The following is a 17,981-nucleotide window of genomic DNA, read 5'->3' as shown; positions in this document are numbered from 1 at the left end:
CAGCAGCAGCCCAGGGTGGTAGCTGTTCTGAAGGAAAGACATGGGTTTGACACTGAGGAGAGTGAAGGGAAAGCTCAAAGGGTGAGGATAGTCCCCAAAGTCTTCTTAAACTGTTAAGTACAGAATACAGAACAGTACTTTACGTAATAGGGTAATGGGACAAAGAACTTCCTGGTGACTTCTGCACACACACACATGCACATGAACATACACACACATACCTGTGCTACTGATCTACCTCCATGTGTGTCTGCTGAGGCCCAAGCTTGCCCACACTTTCAGGTCATTCTGTTTGCAGTAAGGAAGCAGACAAGAAGTCCTGGGGAGTTTCCCCAGATTCTTTGCTTAGCTACCTCTGGGAGTCCACTGTGCAGAAGGGCCCTGTGCCCTGCTGCCCTCTCTACTCCTTCATTGCTAAGGCCTGGCCTCCTCTAATCCTCACTCTAGATGCCTGCCCTAACAGGGCTCGTCTTCTTCATTGCTCATCCCACTTCCCCTGTCCTCCTTACCTGGCCTGTCCTTCCAAGGACCAGTGTTAATTCGCTGGGTCAGGGAAAAGCTAATAATAATATCAGCTAACTGTAGAGAGTGCTTATTATGTGCCAGGCACTGTTCAAACTGCTTTATATGAATTATTTCATTTTATCATCCTAACAAATCTTTGAGGTGATGGGTTTACAGATGAGGAAGCAGGACAAACAGCTTAAGGAACTTGTCCAAGGTCACACGTCTAGGAAGTTTCAGAGCCAAGATGCTAGCTTCAGAGTCCATGTTCTTAGCTACTAGGTTATATTATGTCATGTATAAGTTTAGATGAAAAAGGCCAGGAGAAGAGACAATTCATCCACACCACTACACGTCAGCAGCATAGGCAGAGGCTGGGTATCAGCAGAGCCAGAATCCAGGCCTAGAATCTGGGCAACAGGCCCAAGGCCTCAGTAGAGAGAGAGAAGCTCCCCTCTAGCCTAAGCCAATAGGAGGCTTCATTTGGGAAAGCCCATCCATGCGATGACTGGGTGGGGGTAGAGAAAGAAGAAACACCTGGCAGGGCACGAAAGTGGGAGATTAAGGCTGGATCTGCACAATCAAATGGCTTATATCATTTTCCTTGGACCTACATTAGAAGCCCTGTTATGGGCTGAATTATGTCCCCCCAAAAGATGTTAATGTCCTAGCTCCCAATCTGTGAATTTGATCTTATTTGGAAATAAGGGCTTTGCATATAATCAAGTTCAAATGAGGTGATTAGCATTGGGCCTAATCCAATTGGCTGTATCATTACAAAAAGGGGGAATTTGGACCCAGAAACAGACACACATACAGGGAGAATGCCATGTGAAGATGAAGGCAGAGATTGGGGTGATGTATCTACAGGCCAAGAATGAAAAAGATTACCAGGAAACCACCAGAAGCTAGGAGAGGGGCATGAAAGAGTTTCTCCCTCACAGCTCTAAGAAGGAATCAATCCTGTCAACACTTTGATTTTGGACTTCTAGCTTCCAGAATGGTGAGACAAGTGATTTCTGTTGTTTAAGCCACTGCATTTGTGGTACTTTATTACAGTAGTACTAGGAACCTACTACAAACCCTAATGCCAAGATCCCAACTTCATGTGAAGCTCCGGATGGCTGCAATGTTCTGGGCTGTAGTTCACACTCGCAAGTCAGAAGGCTCTCTCAGGGATCCCTCTTTTTCATGATAGAGACCCTGGAACAAGCAAGAAGGAAAGGGAAAGGAAGGGATATTTGTGAGAAACTGCAGCCTGTCAGAAGATACAGGCACATTAAGTCAGTATTTGCAGACTTAACACAAATTCAACTGGTACTGCACCAGCCATCAGCTGTTAGATTTTGTCATCTGTCTCTGGCAACACAAATCTGCAACTCCCTCATTTAAAGAAATATGCACATTGCTTACAAATCAGCATGTACTATCATCCGGTATTGCAGAGCATGTGGATTAGTTAGGATGAATTGCATATCGTTCTAGAGGAAATGCCTGAATCTCATGCTCACCTTCACCTCCCAAACTGGACTTTTCAAGACATACAGAGAACTGGGAACTTAGCAGTTATGGAAAAGTCCTGTGAAATAAGAAGTAAGAAATATGCTCTTAAGGTTAGTGCTTTATTTTGAAGGTCTCTGTACTACTTTCAAGGCTATACACTAAAGATGGGAGCTTTTTCATACAAGTTACTTGCATCCTGACCTTTCTGGCTGTCTTTTCTACCATTCTAGACATTAGAGTATACAGAGCCGGATCTGTAGGGTTAGCCTCAGCAGAACACAATGATAGCAGAATGACAGATTCTTGGTAGAAGAAACCATCCAAGCCATGGCAGAATGAATGCTTACCATTATGTGGGAATCTAAATAAAATGAGACACAGGAATCTCCACATACATTGGTACCTATTAGAAGTTTTAGAAGTCTCACTAGGTGCTGCTGCCACAATCACCCTCTAAGGTCCACAAGGATTCTGGGCACTGGGATGTGAAAGCCAGAAATGCTGAAATTTCTGGCCTGTATGCTGGCAGTCACATGTCAATGAACTTCACTCACTCAAGGTAGTAATCAGGTGTGCCTAAGGGTCAAATCAATCTGAGATTCACACTGTCTGAGTTTTCTCTGAACCTGGTCTAGTCAAAAGGCATCTAAGCCTTCCTTTTTTGTTTTTTTTTTTAGCCAATGAAAATGTTCCACTAACATGTACATACAATATTAATAACCAGAGCAAATATTTCTTCCCGTGGAAATAAGACTGCCAGGGAACTAGAGGCCTGGATCATTGTCCTGAGAATAGAAACCTGGGCAATTCAAACCCTCTTTCCTCATTTGTAAAAGATGGACTTGTACCTAGTAATCTCAAGGGTAACCTATAAGTCTAAAATTTCACAATTTTGTCTTAAACCCCCCAATATTCATATGATTGAATAAATAATATGTGATTTTTCAGCACATTCTCATATTTTCAAGTAATCATTTTAGAAATCAGAAAGAACAAATTATTGCTGTCACAGTAGAAGACACTCACTCCACTTTTCCCTATTATCAATTTGTGACCTAATTTAGCATCTTATTATAAATGATCTGATTACTAATACTGAATAAAACACTCTAATCATAATAACACAATAATGCAATATTGTTCAGTACACATAATAAATAAACGTCAGTTTGATGTCTATCAGTGGATGTGAATTGGGAGTGGAGTGAGAGGGGAAGACATAACTACCCAGGTTGGGACCAGTTCTTTAATTGTTCTTATAGCTTCAATGACACTTTCTTTTCCTTTCCTTTTCTTTTTTTTTTTTTTTTTTTTTTTTTTTTGAGATGGAGTCTCACTCTGTCACCCAGGCTGGAGTGCAGTGGTGTGATCTTGGCTCACTGCAACCTCTGCTGCCTAGGTTCAAGCGATTCTCCTGCCTCAGCCTCCCGAGTAGCTGGGATTACAGGCACCTGCCATCACGCCCAGCTAATTTTATAGTTTTTAGTAGAGACGGGGTTTCACCATGTTGGCCAGGCTGGTCTTGAACTCCTGACCTCGTGATCCACCTGCCTCGGCCTCCCAAAGTGCTGGGATTACAGGGGTGAGCCACTGCGCCCAGCCTCAGTGGCATTTTCACAACGTTCCTGCCCAGAACCTCTGTGTAATTTTCTTAGTTATTGTCAAAATGGTTGCTTTGCTCCATTCTAGAAGACGAAATGTTTCACTGAAGATCAAAACCTCCATTTGTGTCTATGAAGTCCATGGTAGCATTTTATCTATTATTGTTGTTATTATTATTGAAAATTAAAGGTGCAATATTAAATATTTTCAGTGGTGGAAGCTATAGAACTTTTGCCTTCTTACAAAGAGGGTGCACAATGTAGCTCTGATTACTAGCCAATTGTGTGGGACAGCCAAGGCTTTCAGTGAAAGGAATTTCTGCTGACAAGCTCTTAAAAGGTCGTGTGCTTGGCCCTTAGCCCTTGAACATGGTGAACATTTGCCATAGATAACAGCCTTGAAAACTCTATGGCCCATAACAAAAGAAGAGTCTCCCCCCTTTTACAGGGTCAAACATATGCTTCATGCTTCCCTGTCAGCCCTGGCAGCATAAACAGGTTCCTTTCATAATGCAGCATACAGAAAGCCTGTAATTATCAGCGGCAGGTAGTGACCACCTGCCCGTGGAATACACAGAACTGGAAAAAAATATGGAAGAATCTGTAGTAAGAATGATCCTTTTGAATTGTTCCTGAGAGGCCCCGCCTTTGAGAGTTTTAGAATAGACATGACTTTCAATCAGCCTCCTTTTGCTTACTGAACTGGCAATTTCAGTCAGAAGGTAATCATACACAGATAATTATGTCTTCAAGAATTTTACTAACATATTTAGCCAGGGAACTACTCCATCGAATTTCATACTACTGTATTTTCTGGGCTAACTGCATGCTACTTTCAAAGCCAGGATGCCTTTGTTTGGTATTCATTTTGGCATTTGATTATGGAGTGGATGCTGTTGCACATTGCCAAGGTCCCCAGTGAGGACTAAGCTACCAGCTTACTCTCACAGCTACCAGGAGCACTGCCTGGGGAAGACCTGCAGCTGAGTCCCTCCCCAGGATTTGCCTTCAGCCTAAGGGAGCTGCCTTACACAAGGTTATACTCACTTTCTTTGGCAACTCATATCCAATGATTGGTCTATCGAGTGGTACAAGGCACACCCCCTTATCTCAATTTTGGAAAGCTCTGAAGGGTCACATCAGGTTCAGAGCCTCCCAAGGGATCAGATAAAGTCTCTGTTGCGACTGAATTATAGTTCAACTTCTCCTTCTGCCCCATCCTGCCTCCCTCACTCCCTTATAGGTACTATTACTGACGGCATCCCTACAATAAACTCTGTGCACACGACCTCATATAGATTTTGTAGAACTGTTTTAAAGTCTTCTTATTTTAAAAAAAATCAGATTGGTGATTAGACATTTCAATGACTATCTCAGATTTAGGTTTCTGTAATGAGAGGATCCAACTATCCATTGGCAATTTCCCATGTGTTCCTAGTCTGGAATGACTTGGGTCTCTATTAATTCATTAGACTTTGTCTACAATTTTTAGGATTAGGGAAAGTTGAAAGTCAGCTTTCTACCCACACAGCTTCTATTGTTTTCAGTCATTTCAAGATGTCTAAAATAAGGCTTAACACTATCTGCCCAACATCTCTCTTTGATGTTAGTCAAAGCATACAAATTTCAGTTAGGAATAATAAGTTCAAGAGATCTATTATACAACATGATGACTATAGTTACTAACAATGTATTGTATTCTTGAACATCTCTGAGAGTAGATTTCAAGTGCTCTCACCACACAAATGATAAGTATTTGAGGTAATGCATATGTTAATTTCGCTCAATTTAGCCATTTCACAATGTATACATACTTCAAAACAACCAGTTGCATGCAATAAATATATATGATAATTGTTATTTTTCAATTAAAACTTTTTAAAAATAAAAGGCTGAGGCATCCCTGTTTTTTTCCAGTTTAGTGTAAATTGCACCTATGGTATGAAAAAAAGTAGGAATTTTTTCCCTTGCTTAGGAAAAAAAATATATCTGGATGAAATCCCATCTGCTAGAAGAATAATGTGACAGGAATAGGCTGCCATTTATCCTGCTCCCAAGAAGATGGATCTAAATGCAGAAAAGGCCTGGAGCCATGTCCAATCTATTCCAATCTCAGGGTGGAGGTCAACCCTTGGTCATCTCAAAATCAAAGAAAACTAAGAAGGCCAGTCATTTTGGGGTTTGGCTTTGGGGATTTATTCTATCCTCAGATGTGGTCAAGAGTATTTGGAGGTAAGAAGTGAATGCTAATAGTCTTCAGGCTCTTGAGAACTGACCCTAGCTTCCTCAATCACATGCATTGGTTACTATGTGGGACTGGGCTAGAGCATGGTTATTATGCATTCTCCAAGACTAGGGTTAGGAATGTGAGCGAGGGCACAGTTGCTTACTCAACTTCCCTCTATTTTATGCTATTAAGCAGAGATGGAATTGACATCAACTTGACTGTGCTTAAAAGTTTCTGTTGTGGCCAGGCGCGGTGGCTCATGCCTGTAATCCCAGCACTTTGGGAGGCCGAGGTGGGCGGACCACGAGGTCAGGAGATTGAGACCATCCTGGCTAACAAGGTGAAACTCTGTCTCTACTAAAAATACAAAAAAATTAGCCAAGTGTGGTAGCGGGTGCCTGTAGTCCCAGCTGCTCCGGAGGCTGAGGCAGGAGAATGGAGTTAACCCAGGAGGTGGAGCTTGCCATGAGCCAAGATTGTACCACTGCACTCCAGCCTGGGCAGCAAAGGGAGACTCCTTCTCAAAAAAAAAAAAAAAAGTTTCTGTTGTTTTTTTAGGACTCAACAAATCACACTGAAATGGCTTCTTGTTCCTCTTAGTATTGAAGGGATTCTGTAGGGCAATTTTTCACTATTACCACTAAACATTTACTGAGTTCTAGCTGAGTGAGAGAGGAAACCTCCTAATCCCTAGGCGTGTACAGTGCAAGAAACAGGACACATATAGTTGGACTGGTACTTTCCATTACCAACTGATTGCTTTTAGACCATTGTCCAAATTACCCATAATGCTGGGTGTTTTGGATTACCAGATTTATGTGAAATATTCACTGACCTGAACATTCTTCTGGAACAAGTTGTTTGTCTTCGTTATCAAAACTATTTTTTCATTTATTATTTTTCATAAACTACTGTAGCAAAATGCCCTCTCCTGCCCATCAGGAAAATTACTTGCATTTCTTTAGGAAAAGAAATCACTCATCTAGTTTTGACATTGGTAATATATTCATATGGTCCAAACATCAACTGTAAAAGATATACAGTGAAATCTCCTCCTGCTCCTATTCTTCATCTGCTCAGTAAAAATCATCTCACTCCAAAACTACCCAAAACAGGTAGTTTTTCTGTCCTTTGTATGTGGCTGGTAGCACATCATAGTTACTTTTCTGCACTTTGTCTTTCTCACTCAATAATATGACTTGGAGATCTTTTCTTAGTTACTAAACTTTTGATAAAAATTATTCTTCTTTAGGAACCATAAGACTAAATACTGGGAGACCTTTAAGAACTGCAGGGAACTTTCCAAGATGCTATAACAAAGGAAAACTGGGAAGTTTCTTGGGGCTCAGCTGGATGTGAATAAAGTGAGAAATCTTTCTCAGGAGGGATCCAGTAACTGGTAGAAATACTGAAGAGGAAGAAAAAAAAGATGAAAGCAAATTAGCCAAGGCCATAGCAGAGTTCAGAGCTGGCTATGACAATGGATAGGGAGGAAACCACATCCTGAGGGGAGACACAGCCCGAGTTAACAGCAAGACAGTTGACCATGGCAGAGGTGGCCTGCTGGGCAGGGCAAAGTTCTTAGATCCACAAAAGATAGAAAAGGGGAAGGGAACACTCAGATTATGCTTGTAACAGGGATGTAATGCTGGGTCTATTCAGGGAGTGCGGGGTCAAAGCACACACAGGTGTTGCAGACACACTGTGTTCAAATTCCACATGAGTGAAACACCTTTAGGCAAATGACTTAATTTTCCTTAACCTACGTTTTGTTATCTGTGAAATAGGAGTAGTAGTAACCATCTACAGGGTTGCCCTGGCGACTAAATGAGGTAACATAAATAAGTGCTGCACACAGTGTCTGGCACATAGCAGCAGATTAGTAACTTTGCAGCATAATATATTATTAAATATTTTAATTATTTAAATTAAATAATTAAATTAATAATTAAATAATTAAATATTAATATTAAATTATTAAATCATTAAAATATTAAAGTATTAAAACATAATATAACAATGAATTAATATAATAATTAAATAAATCAAATATATATTAAATGACATAATTTAATTATATATAAATTTAATTAATTAAAATTAATAAGAGAAAAGAAGATTTTCGAGAGGTCAGAGAGAGAGGGAAACACCAGTTGTAAGGTGAGAGGTTTCTGCCTCTGCTGGCATGGTGAGCTCAGGGCCCAGGTGAGGAGGCCTTCTTCCCTGGAGACCGGGAACCACGAAGCACCGGGGGTAGTGGAGGTGAACACAAGCTGAGGGCCCAGCAGGAAGGACCTCACTTGACTCATAAGAGGAAGGTCACTAGCTAGAAATGACTCGTTCCTCTTTGGATTGGAGAGGTGGAGGGTGACTTTCAAAATGGTATGCCTGGAAGAGGCATGATTTTGCTTACATTAGATACTATAAAGCTGTTTGGAAAATCTAAGTACTAATAGCTGCAAATGCTGATGTAATAGGGAAAAAATGTGTTTTTTGTTTTTTGTTTTTAACACAGCCACCCACCACTTCTAAAAGCATGTGTCTACCATGGGCTCTGCTAGGCATGGGTATGTGAGTTTGGAGGAAGAGTTTGGGAAAGCACTGAGTTGTTGTGTCTAGTAGAAGGAGGAAGTCTGTGAGGTGGAAGCACAATGGGGAAAAACAACTGCAGGAAACAAATATGTCAGATCTCGAGTTTTACATGGCTCACCCTCCCCTAATATGCCTACAAGATCTTCAGCAAAATCTACATTGCTCACTAATAGTCATGGTGTGAATGAATTGTTTTTGGGGAAATGTAAATTGTGTTGAGCTTTGTGTTAATATTGGTGAAAGGTAGAAACAGAGACCATATCTGGGGAAAGCTGCCCTTAAGTTTTCTGACATTTTTTTCGAGCAACAAATGAAATGAGCAACTATCATGAGCTGGATGCTGTGCTATGAACTAAGAACGTAATGATAACAGAAACATGGTTTATGTTGTCCAGAAACTCTCAGTCTAATGAGGAAGGAGGATGGGAAACTGTGGTCAATGATGTGATGAGTACATACAGGGCACGCTATGGGAGCACATGAGGTACCAGGAAAGACACTAGGACAAAGGGGGAACTCAGTGCTAATGAGCACATTGTATACAATTAAACCATTTCATTGGAAAACATTAGTATTGCCTTCTGAGTTGACAATCCAAGATGAAGCAACTGAAACACAACCATTCTGAAGAGTAGCATTTGAATATTGTTCTTTCAGCCTCCTAGTTTCCCTATTTTTTTAAACTCACCTTTTCTCACGGTATCTGTATGTTGTTTCCAGAGGAGCCTGTCCCTAGAGAGAAACTAAAAAATACTATAGAACTGGTGAATTTTCAAAAGGGGCTTGAAAGCAAAGAGGTAATTAAACAGCAAGGAACAGACTCTCAGATGACAGGTTAGTTCTAAGTACAATGAAGCTGGCAGCCAAATTGACTTCATAATGAGTTTGCTTCTTTACTATCCATTTTGAATAATAGAATTTGTATAAATCCAGACCTGAAACATTTTAGAATAAAGAAATGTATGTATTTGGGTGCACTGTTTTTTTTTTTTTTTTTTTCATTTATTTTATTATTATATTATTATTATTATTATTATACTTTAGGTTTTATGGTACATGTGTGCAATGTGCAGGTAAGTTACATATGTATACATGTGCCATGTTGGTGCGCTGCACCCACTAACTCGTCATCTAGCATTAGGTATATCTCCCAATGCTATCCCTCCCCCCTCCCCCCACCCCACAACAGTCCCCGAAGTGTGATGTTCCCCTTCCTGTGTCCATGTGTTCTCATTGTTCAATTCCCACCTATGAGTGAGAATATGCAGTGTTTGGTTTTTCGTTCTTGCGACAGTTTACTGAGAATGATGATTTCCAGTTTCATCCATGTCCCTACAAAGGACATGAATTCATCATTTTTTATGGCTGCATAGTATTCCATGGTGTATATGGGGTGCACTGTTTTTTTATAGTACAGCACTGTTATTCAGTAAGAAAAGGGAGATGACGTGACTAGACTATGAGACATTTTACAATTAACATAGCAAAATTTATGTATTCAAATGCAAAGTATTTTTTATATATAGATTTTGAAAGATTACATTTATTTCAGCATTTCTGAAATTGACTAAAACACTTTTGATATTTTCTTTAGAGACAGTTGGAGTTTAAACCAAGAAACCAGTAACATGGTTTTATACTACTGAGAGGCAGGTGCTATAGTCAAAAGAATTGGAAAGACCTAGTTCCAATCTTGGCTCTGCCATTTGCTAACTGCATAACCTTGGAAAAGCTTAGCCTCTTGCTGTCTCAATTTCTTCATCTCTAAAATGGGAACAGTAATGCCACAATTGTCAGAATTTCCAAGAGTGATGAGATAATGCTAGTTTCTAGCAGAATGATAGGTATAGGCATCTTAGCTGCTCAACATGCCTAGTCCCTAGTCACCCCACTTACTGTCAAGTTTTGTTTTGACCAAAAAGACTTTTAAATGACTCACTAGTCTTAAATTTAAAGCTTTGCTTTACATTGAGGATCTATAAAGAATATGCTAGGAATTTGTCCTAGACATTTATTTTCTAGAAATACTCAAACTAATGTCCAAATCAATATGTATAAAGATTTTAATCACAGTTTTGTTCATAAGAGTGAAAAATTATAAAAACAACCTGGTGTTCATCAGTAGAAGACTGCTTAAATAAATTATAGTGCATCTATATATTGAGTGACTATATATAGTCATCTAAGAGAATACTATGTCTTTACCAACACAGAAAGATATCTATATTTAAGATATGCATTGAGATATATATCTCTTAAGGAAGCTGTGCAATGTGGTTCCACTCTGCCCTAAAAAATATGTGTAAACACAGACATGTTTAAACCATGAAAGGATATATCACACACTGTTGTTTTTGGGGAGATGATTGTGAGACTTTCATTTTTAAAATTATATATTTGTGTAATAATAAATTGTTTACATGAGTATGTATGTGCATTACTCTTGCAATTAAAAAAACAAGAGAAAAAGAATAGGAGAAAGACTACCTCCAGACTCTGAAGAGAATGCCAATAAAAGGGTATTATAAAATGTTTTAAGCAATATCTACATTCAGAAGTAGTTGCTCGGCCGGGTGCAGTAACTCACGCCTATAATCCCACCACTTTGGGAGGTCGAGGCGGGCAGATCATGAGGTCAGGAGTTCGAGACCAGCCTGACCTACATGGTGAAACCCCGTCTCTATTAAAAATACAAAAATTAGCTGGGTGTGGTGGCAAGTGCCTGTAATCCCAGCTAGTCAGGAGGCTGAGGGAGAATCACTTGAACCTGGGAGGTGGAGTTGCAGTAACTCGAGACCGCACCACTGCACTACACCCCGGGCGACAGAGACTCCGTCTCAAAAAAAAAAAAAAAAAAAGAAAGAAAGAAAAAAAAAAAGTAGTTGCTCTACACTGGAGTCCAATGCTCATTTGGAGAGTGTATAGATGCTAATATATTATGAAAAAAATCAAGCCTATTAGTTTAGAGTCATACCTAAAGTTATGACTACTGAACATACTTTAGTTTCATACTGTAACTCTAATATACAATACACACATAACTTAGAGATACTGCAGTTCATTTCCAGACCACCACAATAAAGCTAATATTGCAATGAAGTGAGTTACATAAATGTTTTCATTTCCCAGTGAATCTAAAGGTATGTTTATACTATACTATAGTCTATTAAGCATGCAGTAGCATTATGTCTAAAAAAAGTACATACTTTAATAAAAAAATACTTTACTGTTAAAAAATGCTAATGATCATCTGAGCCTTCAGCAAGTTGTAATCTTTTTGCTGATGGAGGATTTTGCCTTGATGTTGACGGCTGCTGACTGATCAGGGTCGTGGTTGCTAAAGGTTGGGGTGGTTGTGGCAATTCCTTAAAATAAGACAACAATGAAGTTTGCTGCATTGATTGACTCTTCCTTTCGCAAAGATTTCTCTATAGCATGTGATACTGTTTGATAGTATTTTCCCCCACAGTAGAACTTCTTTCAAAATTGGAGTCACTCCTCTAAAACCCTGCCATTGCTCTATCAACTAAGTTTATAGAATATTCTAAATCCTTTGTGGTAATTTCAGTAAGTTTCACAGCATCTTCACCGGGAATAGATTCCATCCCAAGAAAACACTTTCTTTGCACATCCATAAGAAGCAACCACTCATTTGTTCAAGTTTTATCATGGGATTGTATAACTTCAGGCTCCACTTCTAATTATAGTTCTTTTGCAATTTCCATGACATTTGCAGTGACTTCCTCCACTGAAATATTGAACCCAAAAAAAATCATCCATGAGAGTTGTAATCAACTTCTTCTAAACTGTCAATGTTGATATTTTGACTTCCTCCCATGAATCATGAATGTTAATGGCATCTAGAATGGTGGATCCTATCCAGAAGGTTTTCAATTGACTTTGCCCAGATCCATCAGAGGAATCATTATCTATGGCAGTAATATCCCTATCTTAAATAATAAGACTTGAGGTCAAAATTACTGCTCAATCCATGGGCTGCAGAATAAATATTGTGTTAGCAGGCATGAAAACAGCATTCATCTTCTTGTACATTTCCACCAGAGCTCTTGAATGACAAGGTACAATGTCAATGAGCAGTAATATTCTGAAGGTAATCTTTTTTTTTCTGAGCAATAGGTCTCAAGAGTAGGCTTAAAATATTCAGTAAACCATACTGTAAACAGACGTGCTATCACCCAGGCTTTGTTGTTCCATTTATAGAGCGTAGGCAGAGTAGATTTAGCATAATTCTTAAGAGTGCTAGAATTTCCATAATGACAAAGAAACACTGGCTTTAACTTAAAGTCACCAGCTGCATTAGCCCCTCATAAGAGTGTCAGCCTGTCCTTTGAAGCTTGGAAGCCAGGCACTGACTTCTCTCTAGTGATAAAAATTCTAGATGGCATCTTATTCCGATATAAGGCTGTTTTGTCCACATGGAAAATCTGTTGTTTAGTGTGGCCACCTCCCTCAGTGATCCTAGCTAGATCTTCTGGATAACTTCCTATAGCTTCTCCATCAGCTCTTGCTGCTTCACCTGGTACTTTAATGTTATAGAGATGGCTTCTTTCTTTAAACTTCCTGAACTAAACTCCGCTAGCTTCCAACTTTCTTCTGCAGCTTCCTAACCTCTCTCCACCTTCATAGAATTAAAGAGAATTAGGGTCTTGCTGTTGATTAAGATTTGGTTTAAATGAATATTGTGGCTGGTATGATCTTCTATCCAGACCACTGAAACATTCTCCATATCAGCAATAAGGCTGTTTCACTTTCTTATCATTCATGTGTTCACTGGAGTAACACTTTTAATTTTCTTCAAGAACTTTTCCTTTGCATTCACAACTTGGCTGTTTGGTACAAGAGGACTAGCTTTCGGCCTGTCTCAGCTTTCAACATGTTTTCCTCATTAAGCTTAATAATTCCTAACTTCTGATTTAAAGTGAGAATACTTGAATACTAAGAGGCCATTGTAGGGGTTATTAGTCAGCCTAATTTCAATATTGTTGTGTCCCAGGGAATAAGGATGCCTGAGGAGAAGGAGAAAGATGTGGAAAGGCTGGTCGATGGAGCAGTCAGAATGCCATTTTATATGAGCATGCTTCATGGTGCCCCAAAACAACTACAATAGTAACATCAAAGATCACTGATCATAGATCACCATAACAGATATAATAATGAAAAAGTTTGACATATTAACAGAATTACCAAAATGGACACAGAGACTGGAAGTGAGCACATGCTACTAGAAAAATGGCACCAGTAGACTTTCTGGATGCAGGGTTGCCACAACCTTCAATTTGTAAAAACCACAATATCTGTGACATGCAATAAAGTGAAGCACAATAAAAGGGGGTGTGCCTGATGCACATATTATACACATACCATCATTATACCCTCAGGTAAGAAACTGCCAGTGTTGTGTGATTTAGAGGGCCTTGGGAAGGCTTCCCTGCCAATACCTCCCTTACTGGTTTTTTAGGATGCCAGAAATTCCATCCTTAAGGAGTTTAATTTCTTCAGATTAAGAGATTACTCAATATTAAAATGCTGCATTGAGGGTCCTTCTTATTTGTTCCTGCAGCATGCTGTATATACCTCTGAATTTTAATGAATTTTAATTGCTTTCTATTTTCCCAAGACTCAGCTCATCCCAGAAGGGAGGATGTCCGATGGCTCTGTTCCCCAGTGCATTCCTCAAGGTCAGGCACAGAGAAGGCTCTCAGTATGTGTTTGTCAGTTGAATGAGTGCTCCTAGGAGACAGAACATAAAGATTAGACCTTGTATTTCTACTCAAACTATTGAGAAGTTGAATTGAGGAAATATATGTGAAGGCATTTTGTAAACTATGAACCACTCTACAAATGTATATTATTATCATTGGAATGCAAATTATTTTCTTAGATAATTTCCAAGGGATAGGTTTTGATGGGTAGAGGTATGATATTCTAAGTCTTCTCTACCAATAATTTTTTTAAATCTCTGACTTGTTCTCCAGCTGCTTGCATGCTAAAAAATTCAACTTCTTATAGGACAAAGGACAGCTGGGAAAAGAAACTAATGAGGAAATGTGTCACTTCTGTAAAAACAGGCATGAGTGAATGGGTCAGGATTATATGGGAACAAGGTATAGAAAAATACATAAAGCATGTCCTGAAAGCCTCAAATAGCACTTTTCATCTATTCCAGAGTCTTTGGTCAATGACACTTCTTTATATGAGATGGAGTTCTTTGGCACAGGACTTTTGTCCTAGTGAAAAACATGGCTTCTCTCTCTAGGATGCAAAGAAAATGTTTTAAAACTGGAATTTTCGTCATTAGTTTCCCAGGAAACCATTTTGGTTCTGATGCTAATTTGTGTATCTGACTGTTTTGATTGAAACTGAGGCCTCTTGCTCTAAGGGAGCAGAAGCAGAAGGAAAGGCTGCTTTGGGTTCCTGCCCACCAAGAGGGTGCCAGGCTGAGAATGCCAAGTCATCCCTCAGTTCCACCCTATGCTCGGTGCCAGTTGGCACCAGGCTTCTCAATTGAGGTCACCGAGTGTGGGGCTGGGAGTTGGAGAATCACTTTCTTTTTTCAGTTCTGACTCCAAGAGAGTAGAGGTTGGGCCCAGCAAACACTCACTGCTGTCTGAGTTAGATGGAGCCAGCAGACAGGCCTGAGCAAGACAAACAGTTCACATCTTGAAATGGTTCTAAGTTTCCGGCTTAAGAAATGTTCTTTATCTCCTCCCTTAGATGGAATGATGTCCCTAGAGGGCGTGGATACACCTCTACCAAGGCATCTACAAATGAACTGTATTTACATTTCTGTGCCTTTTTCTTTCGGTAAGTAGAACCTCAGTGATGATGGCTTTGAAGGGTGCGGCTTTGCATGCCAAAGAATGTCGCATTCTCATTTAAAGCCTTTAATGTTCCCTAAAGAGGTAGTTTGTTTGTGCATTTCAGCTCCAACTGCCTGGTTGAGAAGTAGGTTTGTTAGCTGCTGACAGTCCTGCTGACTTTCTGTAGGCCGTGCATAGCTCACACGCAGGACTCTCTCAGTCAGACCTGCTCTTGCATCTACATGCTGCACACAAAGGAGACCAACGTTAACACAGTCTTGGTAAAAACCATTCAAGTGCCATGTAACCACCAAGTATGAACCCTGGACTAGACTACTGCTTACTTTATAGGCAAAAGCTCTCACATATATCTTAATAGCATCCTCTCTAGTATAGAATCATGCTGTTTAGTGATTCCAGTATGGTACTCACTAGCCACATGTGGCTACTGAGCATGTGAATTATGGCCAGTCTGGTTTGAAATGTGTTCAGTATGAAAGCATACTAGAATTCTGAAGACTTAGTGGGAAAAGATAATGTAAAATATATCAATACTTTTTTGTATGAGTTGCATGTTGAAATGATAATATTTTGGATAGATTGGGTAAAATAAAAACATGATTAGAATTAATTTCACTTGTTTCTCTTTCTTTTTAATGTGGCTGCCAGAAAATTTAAAATTACATACATGTTTCACGTTATACTTCGATTAGGCAGTACTGACTCAGAGTGAGTGTCATAATGCTCATTCATTCCCTCAGTCAGCGTTTATTGAGTGACTAACCTGCTAGAATAAAGACCCAGGCTGTGCTCTCAGAGGGCCACCATTCCAGGAGAGAAGCAGGTATCTACAGGGGAATAGCCCAGGGGTGAGGGTAGGAACGGAATAACATGCAGAATAACAGGGTGAGTGCTATGGAAGCCCCAAGGAAAGGAAGACACTGGTGAAGAACATAATCATGGAAGGCTTCAAGGAGAAGCTGAGTTTTAAAACACACAGGAATTTTAGCAGTTAGAGGAAAAGAAGGCAGTAATGTGTGAAGAGGTACAAATATCGGGACATGTGTGGCATGTTTCAACAAAACGCAAGTAGTTCAGCTGGGCGCAGCTTTTAGTACAAACAGGAGAGTGAATGGTGGAGATGAAGCCAAGAAGATAGGCTGAGATTTCAGTTTCTGAAGGGCACCCTGTGCCATGAAAAGGAGTTTGCACTTAGAATAAAAAGGAGTTTAGGTTGTCTAACTGTAATTTTTAAGCGCCATACGCCCAGAGACTTTGAGCCTGATGAGTTAGGCCTTGGAATCAGCATTTTTGAAAAGCATACGAGATGCAGACCCCACTTTGGAAAATGTTACTTCAGGTGAGAGGTGTTTAGTTCAGCAGTGACATGCTCATGCCTGCATTTATGAAAGATACTCTGAGAACATAAGGAAGATGTATGGGGAGTGGTCTCCTGAAGCTGTAGAGAGTGTCAGCTATTTCAATTATCAAGGTGAAAAATGATGAAGGTCTGCCTTAGTCAGTTTGGGCTGCTATAACAAAAATACCACAGCCTGGGTGGCTTAAACAATAGAAATGCATGCCTCACAATTCCGAAGACTGGGAAGTCCAAGATCAAGGTGGTGGCTGATTCTGGTGAGGGCCCTCTTCCTAACTTGCAGAGGGACACTTCTTTATGTGTCCTCATGTGGCAGGGAAACACACATACAAACACAAATGTATGCACACACACACACACAGGGGGTGATACCTGGAGATATTTTGATTATCAAGGGGGAATGCTACTGAAATTTAGTAGGTGGAGGCTGAGATGCTGATACATGTCCTATAATGCACAGGACAGCCTCCCTCCTCTAAGAAAGAACTGTCTGGTCCAAAATGTCAATAGTATTGTTGTGGAGAAGCCCTGATTTAGCCGAAGGAAGCTGTCTTGCCCAATGTCACACTCCCTCCCCAGGGCCAGTCCACATCTAGTGCAGTGGTACAAAAACATGGCCCCCTTGGCTCAGTTTGGGATAACTCAGAAGTGCTGTCCCAGCACCAGCATTTTTTATGGGATTGGCTGATGTCTCTATTGCAACCACATTGGAGTTCAGCTTCTCCCTCTGCCCGATCCTGCTTCCCTTACTTTCTAACAGGTGTTGTTTCAATAATTTCTCCAATAAACATCCTGCAAGCAACTATTTGTCTCAGAGTCTATTTCCTGAAACCTGATCTAAGACAGCTGGCACCACGAATGGTCCTAGGATGCTGATCATAAAATAGAATTTAAAAAATTTTTATTTTAATAGCGTTAGGGGTACAAGTGGGTTTTGGTTACATGAATAAATTGTATAGTGGTTAAGTCTGGGATTTTAGTGCACCCAGCATCCAAATAGTGTACATTGTACCCAATAGGTAATTATTCACCCCACAGCCCCCTCACAACCTCCCTCTTTCTGAGTCTCCAATGCCCATTATATCACTCCATATGTTTGGATACCCATAACTTAGCTCCCACTTATAAGTGAGAACATGTGGTATTTGGTTTTTGATTCCTGAGTTACTTCACTTAGAATAATGGCCTCCAGTTTCATCCAAGTTGCTACAAAAGACATTATTTCATTCTTTTTTTATGGATGAGTAGTATTCAATTGTATATAGATGATAGACAGAGTAGACAGATATATAGATAGATAGATAACCACATTTTCTTTATTTATCCATTGATGGGCACTTATGTTGATTCCATAT

General features: G+C 39.9%; 1 long non-coding RNA gene across 3 annotated transcripts in view; it reads right to left on the bottom strand.

Moving 5' to 3' along the window:
* LOC134760074 (uncharacterized) overlaps nt 1-17,981 on the bottom strand; it is a 104,391-nt gene that overhangs the window by 32,662 nt on the left and 53,748 nt on the right. The window contains exons 3-4 of one of the 3 annotated variants that reach the window (XR_010136961.1): nt 2,016-2,083; nt 1,588-1,707 (exon numbers count right to left, since the gene is read on the bottom strand). This is a non-coding gene — a long non-coding RNA (uncharacterized LOC134760074). Of the gene's footprint in view, nt 1-1,587; nt 1,708-2,015; nt 2,084-11,314; nt 14,179-17,981 lie in introns of those variants that run through there. The other 2 variants (XR_010136963.1, XR_010136964.1) reach the window with 2 other exon arrangements.

The sequence above is a fragment of the Pongo abelii genome, chromosome 15 (assembly GCF_028885655.2).
Source record: "Pongo abelii isolate AG06213 chromosome 15, NHGRI_mPonAbe1-v2.0_pri, whole genome shotgun sequence".
Taxonomy (NCBI): Eukaryota; Metazoa; Chordata; class Mammalia; order Primates; family Hominidae; genus Pongo; species Pongo abelii.
This window is presented reverse-complemented; position numbering and strand designations above follow the sequence as displayed.